This window comes from Rhinoderma darwinii, chromosome 3, assembly GCF_050947455.1.
Source record: "Rhinoderma darwinii isolate aRhiDar2 chromosome 3, aRhiDar2.hap1, whole genome shotgun sequence".
NCBI classification, from domain to species: Eukaryota; Metazoa; Chordata; class Amphibia; order Anura; family Rhinodermatidae; genus Rhinoderma; species Rhinoderma darwinii.
In genome coordinates, this window is record NC_134689.1 from 86,988,212 (window position 1) to 87,014,600 (window position 26,389).

General features: G+C 43.7%; 1 protein-coding gene across 2 annotated transcripts in view; it reads right to left on the reverse strand.

Annotated features, from left to right (window-relative positions):
* Window positions 1–1,149: 1,149 nt before the first annotated feature.
* Window positions 1,150–26,389, reverse strand: part of SMIM32 (small integral membrane protein 32) — a 55,014-nt gene continuing 29,774 nt past the window's right edge. The window contains exons 2-3 of one of the 2 annotated variants that reach the window (XR_012882345.1): window positions 2,802–2,931; window positions 1,150–1,362 (exon numbers count right to left, since the gene is read on the reverse strand). The gene's annotated coding sequence lies outside the window, so the exon portion shown is untranslated. The remainder of the gene's footprint in view (window positions 1,363–2,801; window positions 2,932–26,389) is intronic. The other variant, XM_075856437.1, reaches the window with a different exon arrangement.

Below are 26,389 nucleotides of genomic sequence, written 5' to 3' on the forward strand. Positions count from 1 at the left end.
TCTACAGGGATGATGGCAATTACATATATACAGGGATGATGGGTATCACATAACACATCTGAGGTGCGGTCACGTGATTCTGTGACCACACGCAGAGAAAAGGGGAAGGGAGAAGGGAGAACTAGTGGGGAAGGGAGAACTAAAGGGGAAGGAAGAACTAGTGGGGAGGACCAATAGACAGTAGGGGGGGGCGGAATAATTACTAAAGAACAGCCCTGTGTCGCTACGTAAATGAGTGAGGTATCGACACAGGGTCTGTGTGCATACTAACGCTCGTGCACCAGCCTGTGTCTAAAGAAAAAAGACACAGATGAAAGGCAGAACTTCCAGCCGGGCAGAGGTAGGGTGAATAGGAAGAAATGTGTTCAGATTTAATACAGAATGTATATTAGGAACTTTATTTAATATTTACATAGAGTATTAGTTAAAAAATGTTGTGTCCCTGGAAAACCCCTTTAACTGTTTAATGTAAATTAATATGTGCATTATAAATATTTTATGTTTTTGTGCAAGAATGGAAGCCCAATTCCATGTCAATGAAAACACAACTTCCATTGTCTGTAAGTATTTACAACTGCTAAAGATTGTGTAATCTGTGGTAGGTGATAGTGAGCCTTAAGGGGGTTTTACACAGGATGATTATCGGGCAGACAAGCGTTAATATAACGCTCATTGACAATAACTGCCCTGTGTAAACAGGGGAATGATCAGCAGATGAACGAGCAAACACTCGATCATCTGCTGGTTGTATCGTTTTAAAAAAGTAAAAGATTATTGTTGTCGGCAGCACATCTCCTTGTGTAAACATGGAGACGCTGCCGACATGATAATAATGTATGGGGACGAGCGATCGGAGTAATGACTGTTCATCCTCATCCATAGCTCCGTGTGACAGGAGTAAGTGAGCACCGATCAACGATGTCTCGTTGATCGGCGCTCACTGCACCGGCCGATTATCGGCCGGTGTAAAAGTGCCTTAAGGCCTCATGCTTACAAGCTTATCACAGTTCCAATCAGTTGTACTGTACATGACTAGGCAAAGACACTCAACACCTTCCCCCCAACTATAAAAACACACATGACACAAGGTAAAATTGGGAGGTGCATGTCACAGCTTTATTAATTTTTTTCTTTTACAGAACTTGTAAAATATATAAAAACTAAAACATAAACATAGTTAACTAGTCACCAAAGCATTATGTGGCTAAGTCCTTGGCAATCTTCAAATTTAAACACAGTAATACCCTTAAAGGACTAGCCGTAACGATATAAGCTTCAGTGATGTCACCACGAGTATGCTATAACTTCACTCCATACCACGCTTCCCGGGGAAGCCGAAATCGACTGCCATTATAACTTTTCCTATAATGAAAATGAATATATTGTAACTAAGACTGCAATATATAACATAATACAGGGTGGGCTATTTATATGGATACACCTAAATAAAATGGGAATGGTTGGTGATATTAACTTCCTGTTTGTGGCACATTAGTATATGGGAGGGGGGAAACTTTTCAAGCTGGGTGTTGACCATGGCGGCCATTTTGAAGTCAGCCATTTTGTATCCAACATTAGTTTTTTCAATGGGAAGAGGGTCATGTGACACATCAAACTTATCGAGAATTTCACAAGAAAAACAATGGTGTGCTTGGTTTTAACGTTACTTTATTCTTTCATGAGTTATTTACAAGTTTCTGACCACTTATAAAATGTGTTCAAAGTGCTGCCCATTGTGTTGGATTGTCAATGCAACTCTCTTCTCCCACTCTTCACACACTGATAGCAACACCGCAGAAGAAATGCTAGCACAGGCTTCCAGTATCCGTAGTTTCAGTTGCTGCACATCTCGTATCTTCACAGCATAGACAATTGCCTTCAGATGACCCCAAAGATAAAAGTCTAAGGGGGTCAGATCGGGAGACTTAGGGGGCCATTCAACTGGCCCACGACGACCAATCCACTTTCCAGGAAACTGTTCATCTAGGAATGCTCGGACCTGACACCCATAATGTCACCCATAACTTGTAAATAACTCATGAAAGAATAAAAACTTTTATTATTTTTTTTTAGATCCCCAATTAACCTTACAAATCCCAGAAGAGTAACCTTTTGCCATTTATTGGGCTAATGTATTTAGGTAAATACCTTCTATTTTGCTGTATGGAATAGTGTAGTCAACTGTTATATAGTGTCATATATGTCGGAGGCTTACGATTGAGGTATAAGTCTGCAGTGTGAATAAACCCTAAACTAAACAAAATAAGCAGAAGCAAGATCCACGGAGCTGTTAACATTATCAAAAATGTTTACAGCTTTAGTACTTGGCTGTTCCTATTCTATTAGTATTAAGCCTCTTTGCATACACTTGGAACTAAAGATGTTGAAAAGAGGTAATGGAACATTGATTTCTAAGGCATTAATATGAACAAGTCACATTTATTTTGCAAGTCCAAGATACCACAAAAATTATTTATATTCAAGAACATGTTCTGAATGAATTTGGGCTAGGGGCTATCTAATAACAACGTACAAATATATAACTGTACAGAGATCTTTCTAATGATCTTTTTACACCTATGCCTGTAGCAATGACAAGGGGGCATCCTCTACATCTAGAGGAAAAAAGGTTTCACCAACATTACAGATGGGGATTCTTTACTGTGAGCAGGGCCGGCTCAAGGTTTATGTGGGCCCTTGGGCGACAGAACCTTAGTGAGCCCCTTTGCAGTTCAACTCGAGCGGCGGCAGTATAAAGGCAGAAACATAATGCCAGAAGGATGTAACCATGGATCACTTACCATTCACATGTAATTCATGGGCCAATGAATCCAGTGCCGTTTCTGCGATGTGTGAATCTTGATGTACCTGTTACATGGACGTTGTGATTTCCGGAAGACCTGGTATCTGTAGGCTTGAGTATTTCAGTACCTGGAGGAATTAGAGGTGAAAGTGATGTTGATAAACTGCCTCTACCAATAGGTGACCTTTAAGAAAATAGTTATGGTGCCACCTTTCTACTCCCTACACAGTAATACCTCCCTATGTGCTCCCACACAGTAGTAATGTCCCATTTTCCCCCCTAAAGAATAGTAGTTCTCTTTCGTGCCCCCATCTATTAGTTGTGTCCCTATATATTAGTAAGGCGCCCTTTGTGTCCCTATATATTTTGTAGGTCTCCTTTGTGCCCCCATATTTTAGTTAGGCCCAGGGGCGCTGCTACGGTCTTAAAAGATCAGGGGCACAAGCCCTGAAACATATATTTATCCTACGAAAAATAAATAAACTTTTACATACATATCGGAGATAGCATATCTATAAGACTAAGGCTTCTATAGCTACACCGCTGGATAGAATTGGATGCATTGTCTCAGTAGACAGTATCATACACGATAGGTTTAGATACATGGCCCAGCAGACAGTATCACACATGATAGGCTTAGATACATGGCCCCAGCAGACAGTATCACACATGATAGGCTTAGATACATGGCCCCAGCAGACAGTATCACACATGATAGACTTACATACAGGGCCACAGCAGTAAGTGTAGCGTCCATGGCCGCGGGCCGTAGGGTTTACTCACCTCCCGACGCCCGCAGCCATGGATCCGTGAGCGCTGGTCCCCATCTCCTTCCTAGGAGATGCCAGCGCTCACTTCTGCTCTGGTCTGCTGTGTCCCGTAGGGTGCGCACCAAGGAGATTGTCATCATCATCAACTGCCACGATTTCCTGGTCTATAAGAAGGCCCCACGCCTTCTGATCCTTGCATGAGCGTTGTTAGTTTTCCCAGTCTGTCTTGCAAATGGTCCCTTAGTGTTTCCCGTTCCAGTTGTTACCCGTGCCTTGTTCCCTGTTCCTGTTTTCCGTGCTGTGCCTTTAGTATCAAGTCGTGCCACGTCCTGTGTCATCTGCCACAACCAGAGGAATCTGCCACGTCCTGTGTAATCTGCCACGTCTGTAGGAATCGCCACGTCCTGTGTCATCGGCCACGTCCGGAGGAATCCGCCACGTCCTGTGTCCTCTGCCACATCCGGAGGAATTTGCCACGTCCTGTGTCATCTGCCACGTCCGGAGGAATCCGCCACGTCTGGCGCAACCTGCGGCACCTGTGTCATCCACCACGCTTGGCGTTATCTGCTGCAACGGTCTCCATCAGTGCCAGAGCTGCAGCCACTGTCTGGACTATCCAGGTACCCTTGTGCTGTACATTGTATTGCTGGGGTTTCCTGTTGTTTGGCCAGCTGCCTCCCCGCTACGGCGGTACGGCCTAGTGGGTTCACTAACCCGCTTCGTGACAGTAAGTATCCTTGTTCTAACATATGTCAACCCCCCAAAAAAATGTGTGTGTATGTATATGTGTGTGTGTTTGTGTGTATATATATATATATATATATATATATATAGAGACAGCATATCTATAGCACTATGACCCTATATGGATAGGATTAGATACAGTGGCTCAGCAAACAGTATCACACATGATAGGCTTAGATATAGGGCTCAGCTCGCTGACACAGCGGCTCCTGCGCTGGACCCAGAAAAGGTAAGTATGAGCATTGTTTTGTTTTTTTTATGCGTTACAAATTTTTTTTGTGTTTGTGTTTTTCTTACAGGTTCAGATGTTGGACTGCTTCGGATTCGAGGACTACTTCGATGACAGCATTTTTTTTATTCTCAATAAAATGGTTAACGAGGGTTGTGTGGGGGTTTTTATTTCAATAAAATATTTCTTCCATATCCTTGTAGTTTTTTTAAACATTATTACTATCGCCTTAGCAATAGCTGCTGGCTGATTGACAGTGTCCATCACTAAGGCGAGGCTGAGCGTTAGCCGGTTCAGAGGCAAACACTAACCCCAATTATTACACCAGTACCCACCGCCACCAGGGTTGTCGGGAAGAGCCGAGTACGATCCAGTACCCAACCAGCTGTAGCGATGGGTGGGAACTGGGGCGGCCGCAGGCTGGTGTTACTGGACTGGGAAAAGCCAAAAACAGTGGACCCTTCCGACCCTGGTAATGCTAGCCTGCTGCTGCAGTGTTGTATCTGGCTGGTTATGAAAAATTGGGGGGAACCCCACAATGTTTTTTCCAATTATTTAAAAAATAAATAAATACAGCAGCAGCAGGCTAGCATTACCAGGGTTGGAAGGACCACTGTTTTTGGTAAATTTCTCCCCAGTCTAATAACACCAGCCTGCGGCCGCCCCAATGGCCGACCATCGCTACCAGGGTCGGATTATCATTGGTACTCTTGGAGCTCCAGCTACAGGCCCCGCGTTCCCCCTTACTCAGGGGGGCCCCCGGCCACCAGCGACTTCCATATTAAATTGTACCTGCGTTCTCAGGATGCAGGTACAATTGAATACAATGACGAAGTTGCAGGGAGATAGCGAAGTTGTTTGCTATTCGCTGCAACCTATAAAACAGGGATAGGATGACGTCATCAAGCTGGCGTACACTTCAGGCCTAATGTGGCTGAGTAGGCTGGAGCTCGGTTCATCACGGGAACGGCCCGGGCTTGGTGAGTACAATTTTTTTTTTATTTCATGCAGGGAGGTGTGTGTTTCACTATCTACAAGGAGGGGGGTGTTTATGGCACGATCTACAAGAGGGGGGCTGTATAGAACAATCTATACAGGGGGTGTATGGCACGATCTACAAGGAAGGATGTATGGCACGAGCTACAAGGGTGGTGTATGGCACGATCTATAAGGGGGGGTGTATGGCACGATCTACAAGAGGGGTGTATGGCACACTCTACAAGAGGGGGGTGTATGGAACGATCTACAAGGGGGGATGTATGGCATGATCCACAAGAGGGGGTGTATGGAACGATCTACAAGGGGGGGCTTTGTGTGTCACTATCTACAAGGTGGGTCTGTGTGGCACTACCTACAGGGGGGGGGGTGTGGCACTATTTACAGTGTGATACTGTCTGCTGATCCACTGTTGTATCTAAGCCTATCGTGTGATATTGTCTGCTGAGTTGTATCTAATCTTATCATGATACTGTTTGCTGAGCCGCGGTATCTAAACGTATTGTGTGACACTGCTGAACTGTTGCATCTAAACCTATTATGTCTGATAATGTCTGCTGAGACGATGTATCTAATTCTATTCAGTGGTGTAGCTATAGGGTTCATAGTCTTTTAGATCTATATATCTTTTTTTTTTGTTTGGGGGTGGTGCATGGTTTGTGCCCCTGATCTTATAAGACCCTAACATCGCCCCTGGTATAGATACATATTATGTTAATATACATAGTCTCCCACAAATGCGTCGCAGGCCGCAAATGCTAATTTTACATTGCCCCGTCCCCAGTTGATGCTTGCACCTCCCCACCGTCACCAGCAGGCATAAAATGTAACTTGTCCCTTTGGTGTAGTTTAGAACTGGTGAGTAGATGACGAACCTATGTGTACACAGTGTAGTATTAAACAGAGGTGGGATAGGTCAAGATCACTTTTTTCAATTGGAAAGTCATTTTGGGGGATGGGCTCATATTTGATTGGCATGGTGCAATGGAAGTGGATGCTGCTATGTAAGTAAATCATGAGGTGGGGTAGGTTAGGAACTGACTAATGTGTTGATGAGTAGCTGTATTAACGTATTTACTTTTTTCTTTAGATGACGTGAAGAACCTGACAACTCTACTTGGTGTGGGTAGATTCCAGGCTCCTTCTACCTGCATTTCCTGTGTGCCGGCTGCCCAGTAGGCATAGAATTGAACTTGTCCCTTTGGTGTAGTTTACAACTGGTGAGTAGTCAATTGGCTTATTTATAACACTGTACTAGATAGGAAAGAGATATTTTATATATTGGCTGATGACACTTTTTTTTTCTGTCAGTTTTTGAGCAATTTTTCAAGCCAAACACAGGAGTGTATACAAAAGAGAGATATCAGTTTTTTCTTTATACTTTTCCGTCCTTTAAGATCCACTTCTGTATTTGACTCAAAAAACTGTGACAAAAGTCTGTGACACCAGCCTCAAGGAAATATGCTAAGAGCCTAAGCCGTCTCCAGCCTGACAGGGAGAGCTGCTCACAGATGAAGATGCAAAGCTCTCAGCTAAGTATGTCTGCACCTTCGTTTCAGCGGTGGCGGTCTCAGCACCCAGACCCACTTCAGGTATGTGTCTATGACATTTCAAAAGTTTGATGAAAGTGCAGTTATTATTTCATGTTAAAACTTGTTTTAAAGCAGAATTTTAATATGTTGGATTTTTAACAAGAATCTGTTGCTGTTATCAAAGTTTGTACAGAAAGTTTGTACAGCTTTTCCTTCCAAAAATTATTTTTGTTTAGTCAGGCAAGCACTGTTTAACACTGCTGCACATGCCGTTTCTTGTACCCATCTGAATGAGGCTGCCTTGTCTGGGCAGGTGGGCTCACACAATTTTATCAAATTTGATTAATTAACTGTGTGCCAAGAACCTCACTGCTATTTGCTAATAAGAAATATTGCAGTAATTAAATGGGTTTTTGAATATCATCTCATAAATTCATGGTATATCACCATGATATGCTATAAATGTCTGATAGATGCAGGAACCACTTCTAACACGTTCCCACGACGAGCTGAATGGTTCTGTCACTACCTTCTTACTGGTACTTGGCGCCGCTCGCATCCACAATAACAAAGAGGTGACATGATTATGATTATGATTATGTCAGCGTGACATGATTACGTCATCTGCGCCGCAATGCATTGTTATTGTGGATGTGAGCGGCGCCAAGTACCAGTAAGAAGGAAGTGACGGGACCGTTCAACTCATCGTGGGAACGTGTTAGGTGAGTTTTTAATTATTTTTAGATGCTCCTCTCTGCAATCTACCACTGACGGCTATAGTTAATTTAAGCAGGTGGGTGGAGTAAAGCACACGGCGGCCGAGTGGGCCCCTACAAGAGCAGTGGCCCCGGCACTTGCCCGGGTTTGCCGGGTGCTGACGCTGGCCCTGACTGTGAGAGCATTGAGATTATGGAACGCTCTGCCACAGGATGTTGTGATGGTTGATTCTTTGAACAAGTGTAAAAGGACCTTGACCCCTTTCTTGAAAATATAATATAACAAGTTATGAGTTCTAGATTCTGGAGATGGGATGTTGATCCAGGGATTTTTTCTGATTGCCATATTTGGAGTCATGGAAAAGTTTTATCCCCTAATGAGGCAATTGGCATCAACCTCATGGGGGTTATGCCTTCCCCTGGATATACACATATAGGATTATTGTAAAGGATCTGCCAGACACAGCTTCTGTGTCAATGCCCGTGGTTAGTCAGTCTGCACCTGCTCCTAAGTCTGATAGAGTGACTCCTTCGTCTACCACTCAGGCTGGGAGGCTGAGGAGTGGGAGAGCCTATCACAGCCTGGCCAGACGGAGCTCCCGCCCTCTGTCTATTTATACCTTCATTTCCTGCTTCTCCTTTGCCTGTGATTCTGCTTGTTTCCTGGCTCTGCTGCTGCTGCTTGTTCTATTTGTCCTCTGCTTCATATTGACCCTGACTTTACTGACTACTCTCTTGCTCTGCGTTTGGTACCTCGTAAGCACTCCTGGTTTGACTCGGCTCGTTCACTACTCTTGTAGCTCACGGTGTTGCCGTGGGCATCTGCCCCTTTTCCCTTAGCTTCTTTGTACCCCTGTCTGTCTGTCTGTCGTGCACCTAGTGAGAGTAGGGACCGTCGCCCAGTTGTACGCCGTCGCCTAGGATGGGCCGTTCCAAGTAGGCAGGGACTGAGTGGCGGGTAGATTAGGGCTCACCTGTCTGTCTCCCTACCCCGCCATTACAATTATAGCCGGGTTCCCATATAGTGTAAACGAGCGGAATTTCCACAACGGAATTCTGTGCGAAAATGACGCAGCATTTACAGTAGCAGCAAAGTGGATGACAGTTAGAAAATCTCATGCCCACGCAGCGGAAAAAAATGCAGTGTAAATGTTAAGGCTGGGTTCACACGACCTATTTTGAGGCGTAAACGAGGCGTATTATGCCTCGATTTACGCCTGAAAATACGGCAACAATACGTCGGCAAACATCAGCCCATTCATTTGAATGGGTTTGCCGACGTACTGTGCCGACGACCTGTCATTTACGCGTCGTCGTTTGACAGCTGTCAAACGACGACGCGTAAAATGACTGCCTCGTCAAAGAAGTGCAGGGCACTTCTTTGAAACGTAATTTGAGCCGTTTTTCATTGAAGTCAACGAAGAACAGCTCAAGATTACGGGCGTCAAAGACGCCTCGCATAATGCGAGAAGGAGCTTTTATGTCTGAAACGACGCAGCTGTTTTCTCCTGAAAACAGTCTGTCTTTTCAGACGTAAAAGGAAGCTAGCGTGTGCACATACCCTAATAAATTGACCTGCAACAATTGAGCTGCAAAAATCTCAACTCTGGAAAATAAAAGAAAATCATACCTACCCAGAACGCTCTCCTTCCTGCAGTCCGGCCTCCTGGGATGACATTTCATCCCATGTGACTGCTGCAGCCAATCAGACTGCAGCATCACTTGGCCTGCAACGTCATCCCGGGAGGCCAGACTACGAGCAAAGAAGAGGGAGTGGTTAAGTATGAACAGCTTTTTTTTTTCACATCGCTGCTTTCTGCAGCAGAAATTCTATTCGAACAGCCGCGCCACAATGTACTGCGATTTTTTGGATGGAATGTTCTACGGGTTCGAGGTCGGAACCCAGCCTATAGGTTGGACTTGATGGACCTGTGTCTTTTTTTTCAACCTTATCAACTATGTAACTATGTATGGAAGTGTTCTTTAGGAGCCCTATGCCGCTAATATACTGTATAGCTACTATATAGAATAGGTATTTGTACTGTACACTATATGACAATACACAAAATGGACAGTTGTGGTACCAAAAGAAGGTATCACACATGGCACCATCAAACCTAAGACATGCACTGCGCATACATAAAAATCATTGCTGTCATTAGCGGTATCTGTAGATGTAAGAGCTGCTTTTATAATCAAATTTACGGCGGAATATTTTGAATCATTGTACTGATGGAAATGTCAATTGATCGGTGGTTTGAAAAATTGCTACATTACATTGAAGGTATAAGAAGGTGAACAAGGATTCCGTAACTACCAGATTGTTTAGTACAAGACATAATATGTGAGCGTTGATTACCATGTTAAAAAAAAAGTATACTGCACATTATACATTTGTCTACTGGATGGAGCGATATTTTTTAAATTGGGCATATCTGTATTATACTTCCCTTGCATAAATTTTTAGTATGGTTGTTATGGTTGACCATTATGATTAACCCCTTCCCGCCCATCACCTGTAAATCATGTAATTGATGGCTCGGTTCCTGTGCCAGAAGCTCATTAATTACGTGCTCCCTTTGATGGCACTGCACGCTCCTACATGCAGTGCTATAGGTAAGATATGGCAGTCACAGTACCGTGACAGACAGGGCCACACCTGCCATGAGACGAGCTGAGCATGCCGCCTCAGGCGACGCCACCGAGCTAAAAACCGGGAGGGGGGGGGCGATTTGTGGCAGGGCAGGGGGGAGATGCGTGGGGAGGGCAGGGGAGTATACCTGACAAGGCAGACGTGCGGCACGATAGGCGCACGTCTGCTAGTGCACTCCTCCTCTCTGAAGCTGGAGGCCTGCGGGAGGAGCGGTCGAATGCTCTCTCCTGATGAAAAGGAGAGAGTGGCTTGTAAGTAATGAGGTGAGGACAGGTGGCTGAGTCATTGTTGTTAAAGACTAGAGCGGAAGAGCGGCGCTTACTGCGCTCAGACTCCTGCCCAAACAAATTTAAATGTGATGGGCCGACACTGGGGGAAGGGGGGTATGAGCATCTTGCGGACAGCAGAGGGCTCTGTGGGGTAAATAAACACTCCATAGAGTCCTCAGAAGCTACCATACTAAAAGCCATCAGAGTCAGACATTCAGACCCCCCCATGCAGTATAATTTCCCCCATAAAACCCTCAGTAGGTATTATACTGAAAGGGGGGGGGTGTTTGACTGCTTCAACAGTAACTAAAGTTTTAAAAAACTTTTGACCTGTTACACTGACATGTCAGAAGTTTTGATTGGTGGGGTCCGAGCACTGGGACCCCCACTGATTGCTAGAATGAAGCGTCAGAAGTGCTCGGGTGAGCACTGTACCACTTTGTTTCTGATCGGCTTTTCTCAGAACAGTGTACGAGCTCATAGACACACAGCGCTCACCCAAACACTTCTGCCTCTACATTTTAGCGATCAGTGGGTGTCTCAGTGCTCGGATCCCCACCTGTCAAAACTCTCGACATGTCAGTGTGACATCAAAAGTTTTTTTAAAGTTTTCTCTGGCGCACAGGACCTCCCTGATGCACCAGAATTATTAATATCTATTAATAAATGTGGCGCATCTATAGGTCTCGTGCGCTACAATAGAAATTACAGTTAATTGACCTCTAGTTTCTATTGCGGCGTAGGGGAGAAGACAGAAGACTGCTTTAGGTGAGTATACGTTTTTTTATTTTATAATTGCAAATTTTTGTTTTGCATGTTCCGCTGGACAGTTTGGACTACATTTAAGATTCGTTGGACTACGTCGATGATTTATGCTTCATTTAAAAAATAAAAAATGGTCAAAGAGGTTTGTGTGGGGGTGTTTTTATTTCAATTTAAAAAAATAATTTCTGTCTGTGTTTTTTTAATACCTTATTAGCGCCTTGGTAATGGCAATTGTCTAATTGACGACGTCCATTACTAAGATGAGGCTCAGCATTAATCATTGAAAAGGCTAGCACTAACCCCCCATCATTACCCCGGTGCCCACTGCCACCAGGGTTGCCGGGAAGAGCCGGGTGCAATCCAGAACCTGACCATCTGTAGTGATGACCGGCACTGGGGCGGCCACGGGCTGGTATTGTCAGGCTGGGAAGGGACAAAAACCTGTGGCCCTTCCCACCCTGGTAATGCTAGCCTGATGCGGCTTTGTTGTATCTGGCTGGTTATGAAAAAAAATGGGGAGGACCCCATGTCGTTTTAAAATAAAAAATTGAAAAAAAACTACGTGGTGTCTCCGCCATTTTTCATAACCAGCTATATACAACATAGCAGCAGTAGGCTAGCATTACCAGGGTAAGAAGGGCAACCGTTTTTGGCCTTTCCCAGTTTCATCACACCAGCCTGCGGCCACCCCAGTACCCAACCATCGCTACAGATGGTCGGGTACCGGATCGTACCCGGTTCTTCCCAGTACCCCTGGTTGAGGTGGGTACTGGGGTAATATTGGGGGGTTACTGCTAGTCTTTAACCCCTTAATGCACCATGGCGCAACTGTACGTCATGGTTTGCCCTGCATTAAGGCAGCAGGAGGTACAGTTACGTCATGGCTAAAATCTGACACCATGTCAAAAGAACTGGTGACAGAAGATTGATATCGGCTGTCACAGACAGCCAATAGTCACTCTGATGCGGCGAGGGACCAATTACTGCTTGACTCCTCCCGCGATCGCTGTGATTGACCAATCACAACATTTTATTATAGTAACCCGGCAGTAAGAGCCGGGTTAGGGAATTTAACGTGACGACTGCTGTCCACCGTTTGCGGTCGCTGTGATTGTTCAGTCACTACCGGCAGAAAGAGCCAGGTTAGGGCATTTAAAATGTGACAGATCGTCACTGACAAGATGTGGGGGACCAGTCGCAGCGGTCCTTCGTTTGCGATCTCTGTGATTGGTCAGTCAGTAGTGACTGACCAATCACAGCAGTCTAAGAGTTACCTGGCAGAAAAAGCCAGGGGAGGAGATCACAATGTGACAACTGCTGTCAAAGACGGCAGATTGTCACTTGTATGTTGTGGGGGACCAATCACAGCGGTCCCACATTGTTGATCACTGATTGGTCAGTCTGTAGTGACTGACCAATCACAGCTTATTGATGCCAGTTTCTGGGCATCACCTTTTGCTCACAGCATCTGATCTCTTCCTTTTGTGAGAGAGAGTGAGGAGATCAGACGTGTGTTAATGAGAGACAGTGAGAGAAGACAGAAAATAAAGAATTATATAAATTCCCTGCGAGTGTCACTGACAAGTGCCCCTTCCCTGCTCTACGCAGTAAAGTACCCAGAGAGTGAAGTGCCCTGTACTGTGAATCGCCAGCACCTGCCATTGTCCAGTGCCCCTTCCCTGCTCTACCCAGTGAGGATCCCAGAGTGACGTGCCCTGTACTGTGAATCGCCATCACCTGCCATTGTCCAGTGCCCCTTCCCTTCTCTACCCAGTGAGGAACCAAGAGTGACGTGCCCTGTACTGTGAATCGCCATCAGCTACCAATGTCCAGTGCCCCTTCCCTGCGCTACCCAGTGAGGATCCCAGAGTGACGTGCCCTGTACTGTGATTCGCCATCACCTGCCATTGTCCAGTGCCCCTTCCCTGCTCTACCCAGTGAGGAACCCAGAGTGACATGCCCTGTACTGTGAATCGCCATCACCTGCCATTGTTCGTTAGGGATAGTTGTACGTTTGTTAGGAACGTTTTTAAAAATAAATAAATAAATTATATTATATAAAAAAATAAATACATTTGTTACATTATTTAACTGTTACAGTAGAGTTTACTGTAACAGATTAATATTATAGGTATGTTCACTTAGATCACTATTACAGAACAGCTTACTGTATTATATTTCACACACACACACACACACAATACAAATCATTATGGCAAAGCGACTGTATACCACAGAGGAGGCATTTCAAATGCTCTGTTCTGATACCGATTCTGCCAGTGAGGGGGGATCCATATTTCACCTTTCAACTTCCTCCAGTGACGAAGAGGAAACCCCTCAAACCTCTGACACCCCTCAAACCTCTAAAATAAGAAGCCATCAAGCCCTGCCTGGCACAAATGAAGAGGATTGGGCACCCCATGTAATTTTGATCCTCAAATTCCTGAATTTATTGGTGTCTCAGGAATAAGAGTAGATACAACAGGGCTAAATGAGTTTGAATTTTTAAAACTTTATATAACTGATGATTTTATTAATTCAGTGGTTAGACTAACCTCTACGCACAACAATTTATTAATGTAAACCCGCAATCCTTTTTTGCCAGACAATACAGGTGGCATCCCACTGATGCAACCGAAATGTTAAAATTCTGGGGGTTGCTGATGAACAGTGGCGTAACTACCGCCGTAGCAGCCATAGCGGCCGCTACGGGGCCCGCGGCATGAGGGGGCCCGTGTCGCCCGCTGGCACGGGCCCCCACCATGGCTGGAGACTCCGCTAGCAGCCGCTATGGCTGCTACAGCACAACGCCACTGAACACTATGGCAGAGCAGGGAGGTATCTCCCCGCTCTGCCATTAAACAAAAGACATGTATCCCCTATCCACAGGATAGGGGATACATGTGTGATCGCTGGCATTGATAGGGAGAACCGAAAGTCCCCTGAAGTTCTCCATCACAAACCTCGGACTTCCGGGGTCTGTGCCGGCAGCTCCGTAGAAATGAATGGAGCGCCGGTCTCGGTTGTGCGCATGCGTGACCAGCGCTCCTTTAAATTTTTATTGAGCTGCGCAGACTCCGGCAGTCAGAGGTTAGTCATGGAGAACTTCAGGGGACTTTCTTTCCCCCGTTCTCCCTATCGCTGCCAGCGATCACACATGTATCCCCCTATCCTGTGGATAGGGGATACGTCTTTTGTAGGACACACTGTAGGTCGGATTTTTTTGGGGGGTTGGGGCTGAATGGTGTTACCTACAGGGGGGGCTGTATGGCGTTACGTACAGGGGGGGCTGCATAGCGTTAACTACAGGGGGGGCTGTATAGCGTTACCTACAGGGGGGGCTGTATAGCGTTACCTACAGGGGGGCTGTATAGCGTTACCTACAGGGGGGCTGTATAGTCTTACCTAGAGGGGGGGCTGTATAGCGTTACCTACAGGGGGGGCTGTATAGCGTTACCTACAAGGGGGGACTCTGTATGGCGTTATCTACAGGGGGGGCTGTATGGCGTTATCTACAGGGGGGGCTGTATGGCGTTATCTACAGGGGGGCTGTATGGCGTTATCTACAAGGGAGGCTGTATGGCGTTATCTACAAGGGGGTGTTGTGTGACAGCCAGGGGAGGGGGGCCCCCAGTCAAAAGTTTGCTATGGGGCCCAGTCTTTCCTAGTTACGCCCCTGCTGATGAATATGGTCCTGACAAAGAAGCCAACAATACGATCATACTGGTCAACAGATATGTTACATCATACACCTATGTATCGTATTACAATGGCCAGAGGAAGGTTAGAGGCTATTCTTAAATTTTTACACTATAATGACAATATCCAGTGCCCACCCAGAGATGACCCAAACTCTAATCGCCTCTATAAAATTCGACCAGTCATTTCCCATTTTACAAAAAAATTTGAAGAATGATACACCCCTCAGAATCACATCTCAATCGATGAGTCCCTTGTTCACTTTAAGGGAAGATTAAAATTTAGGCAGTACCTTCCAAATAAAAGGGCCAGATATGACATTAAAATGTATAAGCTGTGTGAATCAGAATCCGGGTACACACATACCTTCAGAATATATGAGGGCAAGGACACAAAAATAAATCCCCTAGACTGCCCCCCCCCCTATCTAGGTACAAGTGGGAAAATTATGTGGGAGCTCATGCACCCCCTCCTTGAAAAGGGCTACCACTTGTACCTAGATAACTTTTAGGGTATGTTCACATGCAAACGCAAAATACGTCTGAAACTACGGAGCTGTTTTCAGGCGAAAACAGCTCCTGAATTTCAGATGTAATTGCAAGTACTCGCGTTTTTTGCGGCGACCATTACGGACGTAATTGGAGCTATTTTTCAATGGAGTCAATGAAAAACTGCTCCAAAAATGTCCAAAGAAGTGACATGCACTTCTTTGACGCGGGCGTATTTTTTACACCTCGTTTGAACAGAACATCGTAAAACCCATTGCAAGCAATGGGCAGATGTTTGCAGATGTAATGGAGCCGTCTTTTCAGGCGTAATTTGAGGCGTAAAACGGCTGAATTACGTCTGAAAATAGGTCATGTGAACATACCCTAACACAAGGGTCCCGCTTTTTAAAAGTCTTGCCCTGAAGCAAATAGTGGCCTGTGGAACGGTCCGTAAGAACCAGCAAGGCCTTCCAAAGACCCTCATAGCCCAGAAATTTAAGCAAGGCGAGAGCAGGGCGATGTGTAATGACGGGGTGCTGGTCCTAAAGTATAAGAACAAAAAAGATGTCCTTATGCTTACAACTATCCACAATGAAGAGAGCACTCTTGTACCCATGCGTGGCAGAGAGGAAGAAACACCAAGGCCCCAATGGATCCAGGCATACAATAAACATATGGGGGGGAGTCGATTTATCGGATTAGATGATAAAGCCATATGATGCGATGAGAAAGTCCCGTAAGTGGTACAAAAAAATAGTTGTACACCTGATTCATATGGCGTTGTACAATTCTTATGTGTTGTACAGATATGCTGGCCATCAGAAAAAGTACCTGGAATACCAGGAAACAATAATAATTTTTTTTATTTTTGCAGACACCGAAGAGGGGGGAGAAAATTCAGCCTCCGGAAGTGATGCCTCCAGAATTGTTAGAGGGCAATATTTCCCTTATGAGGTGCCTCCCACAGAAAAAAAAAGATGGCCCCAGAAAGATGGCGTGTGTAAAAGAGGAATTCGCAAAGACACAATTCATCAGTGTGACACGTGCCCCTCCTAGCCTGGGCTTTGTATCCAAGATTGTTTCAAAATCTATCATTCCACTTTAGAATATTAATTTTACAATTACTTTATTGGCTCTGTCACATTTGCTGTTTTTAGTTTGATTATTTAAATTTAATTTACCCTTTTGCCAATTACTTTACTGCCCCATTACAAATTGGAAAACACACACACAAAACAAAAAATTATTATTATACCCCTAGATGAAGACTTTTAAAGGTGCCACAAAGTGACACCTTTGTAAAAATAAAGTATACATTTTTTTCTGTGCCATCCCACGGCATAAATTGCTGCCAAATGCTTGTGCTGGCAAAATTGTCACTATGATGAACACCTTTACAATTGGTCACACAAAAGTGGATTATCTGTAAAGACCCTCAAACAAAACTAAAAATTCTCACTATACCTCTAGATGAATACATTCTGGTGTGAACTTCTTTGTTTTCATGTCATTACACCACTAAATAAATACCTTAAAGGGTCTAGTGTTCCAAATGGGGTCGTTTATGGGGAGTTTCTATCGTTCTGGCAGCTCAAAGCCTCTCCAAATTTACAGTGGGTCTTAAAACATTTTCAAGCAAAATATGAATCCTGAAAGCCTCCGGGAGCTCCCTTCCTTTTGGGCCCTGCCGTTTGTCCAGACAACGCATTATGGCAACAATGGGGGTATTTTTGAACACAGGAGAAACAGGGTGATAGATTTTGGGGTGTTTCTGCATTCTCATGTTCGCTTTACAAATGATACATTTGTGAAAAAATGTTAATTATATTTTGTTACGCCTGCTTTGCATGAATTCTTATAAAAAAAACTGTGGTGTCAAAATACTTACAAAACCCCTGAATAAATACCTTAAGGGGTGTCGTTTTCAAAATGGGGTCATTTGTGGGGGTTTCCATCATTCTGTAACCTATGAGCCTCTAAAAAACCTGGCAACAAAATGTACTTCAAAATATATAAAATTATTATTAAATTTGTAAGTCTTCTAAATTGCACAATTGCACTATAGCACGATATATTACATACTTATTATAACACCCTCTTATAACCTTGTGCCTACCGGTGGCCCCCTAAAAAAAACACATATATAAAACAAAAATAATCCCAACAAAAAATAATAACAACAATAACAACTAAAATAACAGAAGTAGCAGAGAGAATATGGTCCAGCGCTTGGTTAGAGGTAAAATAGAAAAAATATTTTCCAAGTTTAATTAAGTAGCGTTTAAAAAGTCCATTGTAGTATGGTCTCGGTGTGTTGGTAGAAGGAAAGGATGATCCTGTTTAGCCTACGCGTTTCGGACGAGGCACCGTCCTTAGTCTTGGCTGTAGTGTAGTTTGAATTTGGCGCTCTGGCGGATTTATGCTGTGTCCGTGATTGCAGGTGGGTCCTAATTGCGTTTCACGTCTCTTTGTCATTTGGACCGCAACCCGGAAGTGGAGTAATGCCGGTGTTTGGTATGCCCCTACTAATGTTACGTAACTAATCATTTTATATGCGCACCCAATCCTATGAAGCAATATGTATTCCTTAGTTAGGCTGTGTTATAGTTTATGCACAGTATGTAGCGCTGAAGTATTAAAATATTTAGAATTCTTGAGATATGGATCTTATAACATAGTCATGTGTGCGTTCCAGATCACATGACCAAATGGAACGCAAACATGCAGAATGGATCAACGGCATGAAATCTAGGAAGAGCGTGTGTCATCCTGATTCAACTAAATAAGGTATGTAAATATTAAATATTAAATATTTAATTACTGTACGGTTAACAGAAATTGTATTAGGAAAGTACCATTGAGAAAATGTCAATTTTGGTGTCTGTACATATACCCATGGCTGATTGCCGTTCAGATCACAGTATCTTATGATGTTAGAGTAACAGGGACCGGCCAGGTTGGAACGTTTTGCGCTTCTAGAGTTCAATTTTTTCAAATTAAGGATGATTGGATCGTAAGTGTGCTGGTGAGGAAAATGAAATGAAAGAAACATAAACTCGTGAAAATGTAATGCATGGCAAACAGCATATATTATGCATGCACTACGGGGAGTGATTGGTTAAAATTGTGATTATATGGAGAGATTCCTGTAAAGACAAGATATCAATGTATATTGAGTTATATCATATATTCATAGGACTTTGTATGGAGAGGAGGTACAATGTTGAATCCCTTTATTTAACAGTTTAATATTGAAACATGAGTTCTTTTTTCAAATTAGTCTCAGGTATAGGCTCAATACTAGAGAGACTATCGGAATGGCTTGACACTTTGTTGCAACCTTTAGTACAAAGAACACCTGGTTTTCTCAGTGACACTAAACATGTCCTAAACTCACTAAGCAATGTAAAGTGGAAAGAAAATTATACATGGCTCACTTGTGACGTGGTCTCACTATACACCTCAATTCCCCACCAAATAGCCTACACTGCCTTGGAAGAACACATATCTACACATAGTAGTTACGACAAGAAATTCCAAGTCTACATATTGGAAGTTTTGGTGTTTCTAATGACAAACAATTATTTCCTATTCGATGGAAAATATTATCTCCAATTAAGAGGTGTATCCATGGGGGCCAAATTTTCCCCCTCAGTGGCAAATCTGGCACATTTTTTCCAGTAATAACATATATGGCAATTGTATTGAATGGTACGGTCGCTACATTGATGACATTCTACTTGTCTGGAAGGGAGACATTAACATCATCCCAGTTTTTGTCGAGAGTCTAAACCGTAATCACTGTAACCTTAAATTCACTCATAACTATAACACCACTGAGATTATTTTCCTGGACCTAAAATTAAGCGGCAAAGTGGGTCAGACAATATGTACCGAAACACACCGCAAACCAACAGCATCTAACAACATACTCCATGCCAGAAGTAATCACTCCAAACAAACCATTCGGGCCATCCCAGTAGGGGAGATGCACCGAGCGAAACGGAATTGCAGTTTACATAATCGGTTCCTACTAGAAGAAGAGCAAATAAAATCAAGACTCTCCAAAAGAGGATATCCACAATGGACACTGAATAGAGCAAGTGACATCATGTCCAAAAAACCCAGAACACAATTACTTGAATACCACAATAAGACCATTATCAAGCCAAATACCAACAGTCAGCCCACATTAATTCTACAACAGAGTAATCAATTCTCTCAAATCAAAAATCTAGTAAATCGATACTTACCAATTCTCATGGAGGACGACAGTTTGCGCACCATTTTGGCAGGAGGTATCAGGATAGTAGCTCGCAAAGCACCGTCCCTAGGTAGCGTCCTATCCCCGTCCTATTTCAGTTCACACGACAAAACAAATACCACATGGTTAGAAACAAAAGGCTTTTACAGGTGTGGTCAACACCCCTGTAAAGTTTGTTCCTATGCATATCCCACAAAAAATTTTAGTAACTCCTCTCAATCAGACACATTTACCATTCAAAATTATATAAATTGCAACACGGAATCTGTTGTCTATATTATTGAATGTACAGAGTGCCTTCTAAAATATGTGGGATGCACCAACCGAAAATTAAAAACCAGAATATTGGAACATCTAAGTTATGTCAGAAATCCAAACATAGTGAACATCTCCAACGCATCAAAACACTTCATACACAAACACAATAGGACAATCAAAACTTTCCGCTGCTACGCTATCGAAAAAATTCACATGCCAAAAAGAGGAGGTGACATAAAAAATAAAACTCACCTAAGAGAAGCCTTTTGGATTTATAGATTGAAAACTAGATTTCCTGACGGCTTAAATTTGAAAAAAGAACTCATGTTTCAATATTAAACTGTTAAATAAAGGGATTCAACATTGTACCTCCTCTCCATACAAAGTCCTATGAATATATGATATAACTCAATATACATTGATATCTTGTCTTTACAGGAATCTCTCCATATAATCACAATTTTAACCAATCACTCCCCGTAGTGCATGCATAATATATGCTGTTTGCCATGCATTACATTTTCACGAGTTTATGTTTCTTTCATTTCATTTTCCTCACCAGCACACTTACGATCCAATCATCCTTAATTTGAAAAAATTGAACTCTAGAAGCGCAAAACGTTCCAACCTGGCCGGTCCCTGTTACTCTAACATCATAAGATACTGTGATCTGAACGGCAATCAGCCATGGGTATATGTACAGACACCAAAATTGACATTTTCTCAATGGTACTTTCCTAATACAATTTCTGTTAACCGTACAGTAATTAAATATTTAATATTTAATATTTACATACCTTATTTAGTTGAATCAGGATGACACACGCTCTTCCTAGATTTCATGCCGTTGATCCATTCTGCATGTTTGCGTTCCATTTGGTCATGTGATCTGGAACGCACACATGACTATGTTATAAGATCCATATCTCAAGAATTCTAAATATTTTAATACTTCAGCGCTACATACTGTGCATAAACTATAACACAGCCTAACTAAGGAATACATATTGCTTCATAGGATTGGGTGCGCATATAAAATGATTAGTTACGTAACATTAGTAGGGGCATACCAAACACCGGCATTACTCCACTTCCGGGTTGCGGTCCAAATGACAAAGAGACGTGAAACGCAATTAGGACCCACCTGCAATCACGGACACAGCATAAATCCGCCAGAGCGCCAAATTCAAACTACACTACAGCCAAGACTAAGGACGGTGCCTCGTCCGAAACGCGTAGGCTAAACAGGATCATCCTTTCCTTCTACCAACACACCGAGACCATACTACAATGGACTTTTTAAACGCTACTTAATTAAACTTGGAAAATATTTTTTCTATTTTACCTCTAACCAAGCGCTGGACCATATTCTCTCTGCTACTTCTCTTCCTGCATCGTGTGCCGACACGAAAAAGATCCAGGCGCTGACAGCGACACCCAATCCTTGTGCAAGGTGAGCTGGAGAATTTCTCCCTTTGTTTCCAACTAAAATAACAATTATAATAATAATAAAAAACAAAATAATAATAGTAATAATAACAGAGTCTTAAAATAAAGTAAAAATAATATAAAATTACCATCCCATGGTGCACTTACCTTCAGTGCACCATGTAAATGAAAAGAAACAAAAACAACAAAACAAAAAAATATATATATATTTATTTATTTTTATATATTTTATCTTATCCACATTCATACTTACCCTTATCCATCACCACCCATCACCTCCCCCCGACCAGCACCACACCTCATGTCCTCCCATGTCCGCATAGTTCAGATGCTGGCCCTCGCCACCCAACACAACACCCACCCAGCCCAATACCACATCTCATGTCCATGTAGTCCAGAATTAGGCTGGGCACACCCCCAAGCGCAGCACCCCACCTATCTATTACCAACCTTACATAAACATTCACACAAACCCATGCATACACATATACACCATATAATATCATAACAGAAACACATAACTATAACCAAATACAATACTATATACAGTACATAAACCCGAAAACCTAAGTTTGGCAGCTTGTAAGCATTTATTCTGTCTCAAAAAAACTCAAACAAAAACATATTTGTGCTTATTTAGCCCATCACCAGAGGGGAGAGAGCGGAAAGCCCCCCAGAGCGCCAGACCAGAGGCCAAAGTCACCCTCAACCACCACCCCGGTCCCTATCGCTAAACCTATCCGGCTTGCCCTATCTCTATCCCTTATTTACTTTATAAAATGAATCTGTCCCTCCTGCTGTCCCTCATTCTGTCCCTATCACTATTTTCACGGTGTCATGGCCAGGTGCAGACCCCTACCCACAGTCTAATACCCAGGGACACCCCCTCCCCTAACCCTGAAGGTTGGTTCGACCTTGGGCGCCCCAAAGTTAAAGCCTCTCCAAAGTCGAGAGGCCTTGTGTGCACCCAGTCTCTCAAGCTCCAGAGACCGGACCTTCACCATGTCACCCATGATATTCTTACACACCTCGTCCTCCAGGAGGATTTTAAACTGAGTCAACACTAAACACCATGCGTTCCACGTGAAATACCTGACCACTACACTAACTAAAAAAAAGTGCAATGATCACTTCCACCCAGGTATCCGAATGCCCCATAGGCCCTACCAGCGTAGGAGAGGTTGGTCAGACCGGGCCAACCAATTGAGGCACCCACCCATTTGTAAACCTCTGCATTGAAGGGACACTGAAGCAAGAAATGTTCCATGCTTTCCAGCGTGTCACCGCACTCCTCCCGAGGACAACCTCTTTAATCGGAGTTTCTGTACTTCAGATTGCCCCTTACATACAGCCTCCCATGGAAGCAGCGCCAAGCCAGAGCCCAAAACTTCTGGAAAATCCCCACAGAATTTAAACTTGTTAATCCCACCCCGAGGTCTCTACTTGGGCAGTCCCTCTGCGCCAGAGTCTTCTGGGAGCAGGTCAACAAGACCTTTCTGTCAAGAAATTTTCTCGACATGGTCCTGGATGAACAACCTTCAGAACCAGGGCGGCATAAGCTGGGAGGTGCCCATGGGGTGCACGCAGGTCTTTCGCTTGGCCTCCTCTCTCCCATTCCTGTAAGAAAGGCCGAAACCATCCCCTGCAGGAGGATATCCACAGAGCAGCCCTTTCTCTTTCAAAGAGGTTCTCCAAATTGATTATAATGAAGGTGTTTACTAGAAACACCACTGGGTGAACCCTTTCCCAAAGGGACAAAGACCATCCCTTCCATTGGCCAAACTTCTGGGCAGCTATTGATAGCCTACATTCCCAGTTTTTCTTGGGATAATCACCCGGGCCAAATTCAATGCCTAAGATTTTAGCAGACCCTTTGAGCTCTGGGAGGGTGTCCGGGAGATCGGACCTGGGTTCTCCCCCTACAGCCAGAGACTTTCAAACTTGTCCTGGTTGATCCTCGACCCAGATGCCCGTGAGTAACTCTCCACATCTGACATCACCCACTCTGCCTCCCCTCTTGAGGAGATAAAGATAGTGACATCATCCGCGTATGCATCCACCCACTGAGTAGCTTCCGGCCCCTCCAAGTCCATCCTCACCCCCACCAATGGCCCACGATCGACCCGCCTAAGAAAGGGGTCGATCGCGAAAACATACAGCAAGGGGCTTAAGGGACAACCCTGGCGGACACCAGACCCAACCTCAAAGGGGGTTCCAGTCCAACCGTCCACCAGTGCAAAAGACTCAGCTCCGGCATATAGTGTCTGGAGCCAATTAACAAACTCACCCGATAGGCCATACCTCAGAAGGACTCACCAAAGGTACTTGTGATTCACCCGGTCAAAAGCTTTGGCCTGATCCAAGGACAACATGTACCCCTCCGATCGGCCAGAATGTCCCTGCTCCACTGCCTCTCTGACACTGAGGACAGCACTTAAAGTGCTGCAGCCTGGAATAGAGCAATGCTGGGTCGACGAAAGGAGCCGGGGTGCAAACTTCACTAGCCGATTAAACAGTACTTTTGCGAGAACCTTTCTGTCCGTATTGAGGAGCGCTATGGGACGCTAGTTCTCAATATGGAGTAAAATCCTTACCTTTTGACAGAATAATGAAGGTCGACTTGCCCATTGACTTTGGCAGAGTGCCAGAGGAGAGGCACTCATTAGAAACCACAGTCAAGAGGGGAACTAAGTTTCCCTTAAAACCGGTAGTGACCGCCCCATAGTGTTTTTACGGCTGCCACTAACGGGCTTTATTCTGATGCAATAGCCTTTTTACGACGCTGCATCGGAATAAATAAACAGAGCAGGGAGCCGTTAAATCTCTCTGCTCTCAGCTACTAGAGGTAGCTGAGGGCTTGGGGCATCCCTGCTCGAACGGGTGAGATCGATATTAGTATCGATCTCACCCGTTTAACCCTTCAGATGCGGCACTCAATAGCGAACGCCGCATCTGAGTTGTTTTGGAGAGAGGGAGGGAGCTCCAATGGCAGCCGGGGAGGTAATAAAGGCCCCCAGGTCTGCCTGTACTGTATGCCTGCTAGGTCATGCCAGAGGCATGGCCTAGCAGATGCCTGTCCGTTTTACATGGACAGGCATAATACACTGCAATAAAGAACTATTAAAAAAAGTAAAAAAGTTTTAAAAAAAAGTTTAATAAAAAGTGAAAAAAAAAAACCTGAGAAACCCACTTTTTCCAAACTGCTTTATTATTAAAAAACAAAATAAAGTTAAAAAAGTACACATATATGGTATCAACGTGTCCGTAACGACCCCAACTATAAAGTTATTACATCATTTAGTCCACACGGTGAGTGTCGTAAAAAATAAAATAAAAAACAATGCAAAAATTGCTGTTTTCTTTGAATCCCGCCTTAAAGAAATTGTGATTTAAAAAGTCATTAAAAAGACGCATTTACTCCAAAATGGTACCGATAAAAATGACAAGTCGTCCTGCAAAAAAAACCCTCACACAACTTCATCGGCGAAAAAATAAAAAAGTTATCGCTCTTCAAATATGGAGACAAAAACAAATAATTTTGCAGAAAAACGTGTCTTCACTGTGTAAAAGTAGTAAAACATACAAAATCTATACAAATTTAGTATCGTTGCAATCACAACAACCCGGTGAATAAAGTTATTATGTTATTTATACCACACAATAAACGGCGTAAATTTAGGACACAAAAAAGTGTGGCGAAATTACAGTTTTTTTTCTATTCCCCCCCAAAAAAAAGTTCATTAAAGTTAATCAACAAATTCTATGTACCCCAAAATGGTGCTATTAAAAATTACAACTTGTTCTGCAAAAGCCAAGACCTTATGCAGCTATGTCAACGCAAAAATAAAAAAGTTATAGCTCTTTGAATGAGACGATGAAAAAACGTAAAAAATTGCTTAGTCATTAAGGTCTAAAATAGGCTGGTCATTAAGTTTAAAAGCCTTACAAAACTCAGATGTTAAAGATAGCCTTTCACCTCCCCATACATGTGCAGCTAAGTGCAGCATGTAATGGGAGCGTGGGCTGCACAAACCCTGGGCCACTTTACAATATCTGATTGGACAGTGTCACAGCCATAGCAACATGCCAGTACACGCCCCGTTGACTGTTAAGGGGGCTATTTAAATATCAGGCGCCATATATATAAAGCAACGATATTTAAATAACGGTGGGAGGTAGAAAAAAAATATAACTTGCCCCAGTGTTTGTGCAGCCCTCCCCATTACATGCTGCACTCAGCTGCACATGTATGGGGAGTTGAAAGGTTCTCTTTAAGCCATCTGGACCTGGTGACTTTTTGATGTCCAACCCATCAATCGCCAGCATCACTTCCTCTTCCTTGATCGACTCTGTCAAAACACCAAGCGAGGGGTCTGCTCCTGGCTCAGGGATGGTTTCAGCGAGGAATGCCGAGATTTCATCTCGGTTTAGATCTTGCTCACCAAAAATATGCTAATAAAAGAATCTGATTACCTCCAGGATCCCTAATTTGGATCTCATCAGGGAGCCTATACTATCTACCAGTCCTGTCACCACCTTACGTCCCACTGACATCTTGCAGTTCATGTAAGGGCCAGGAGAGCGGTACATCCCGAAATCCCATTCAAGAACCAATGATGTGTGCCTATCATTATTGGCATCTTTTGAGCAGAGCTTTCACCACAGAGATTTCCTCACGGCTAGCTCCGGTTGAGACTAGATGTTCGAGTTTCCTCCTCATGTCTTGATACAGGCGATACCTGCTCATGGACCTG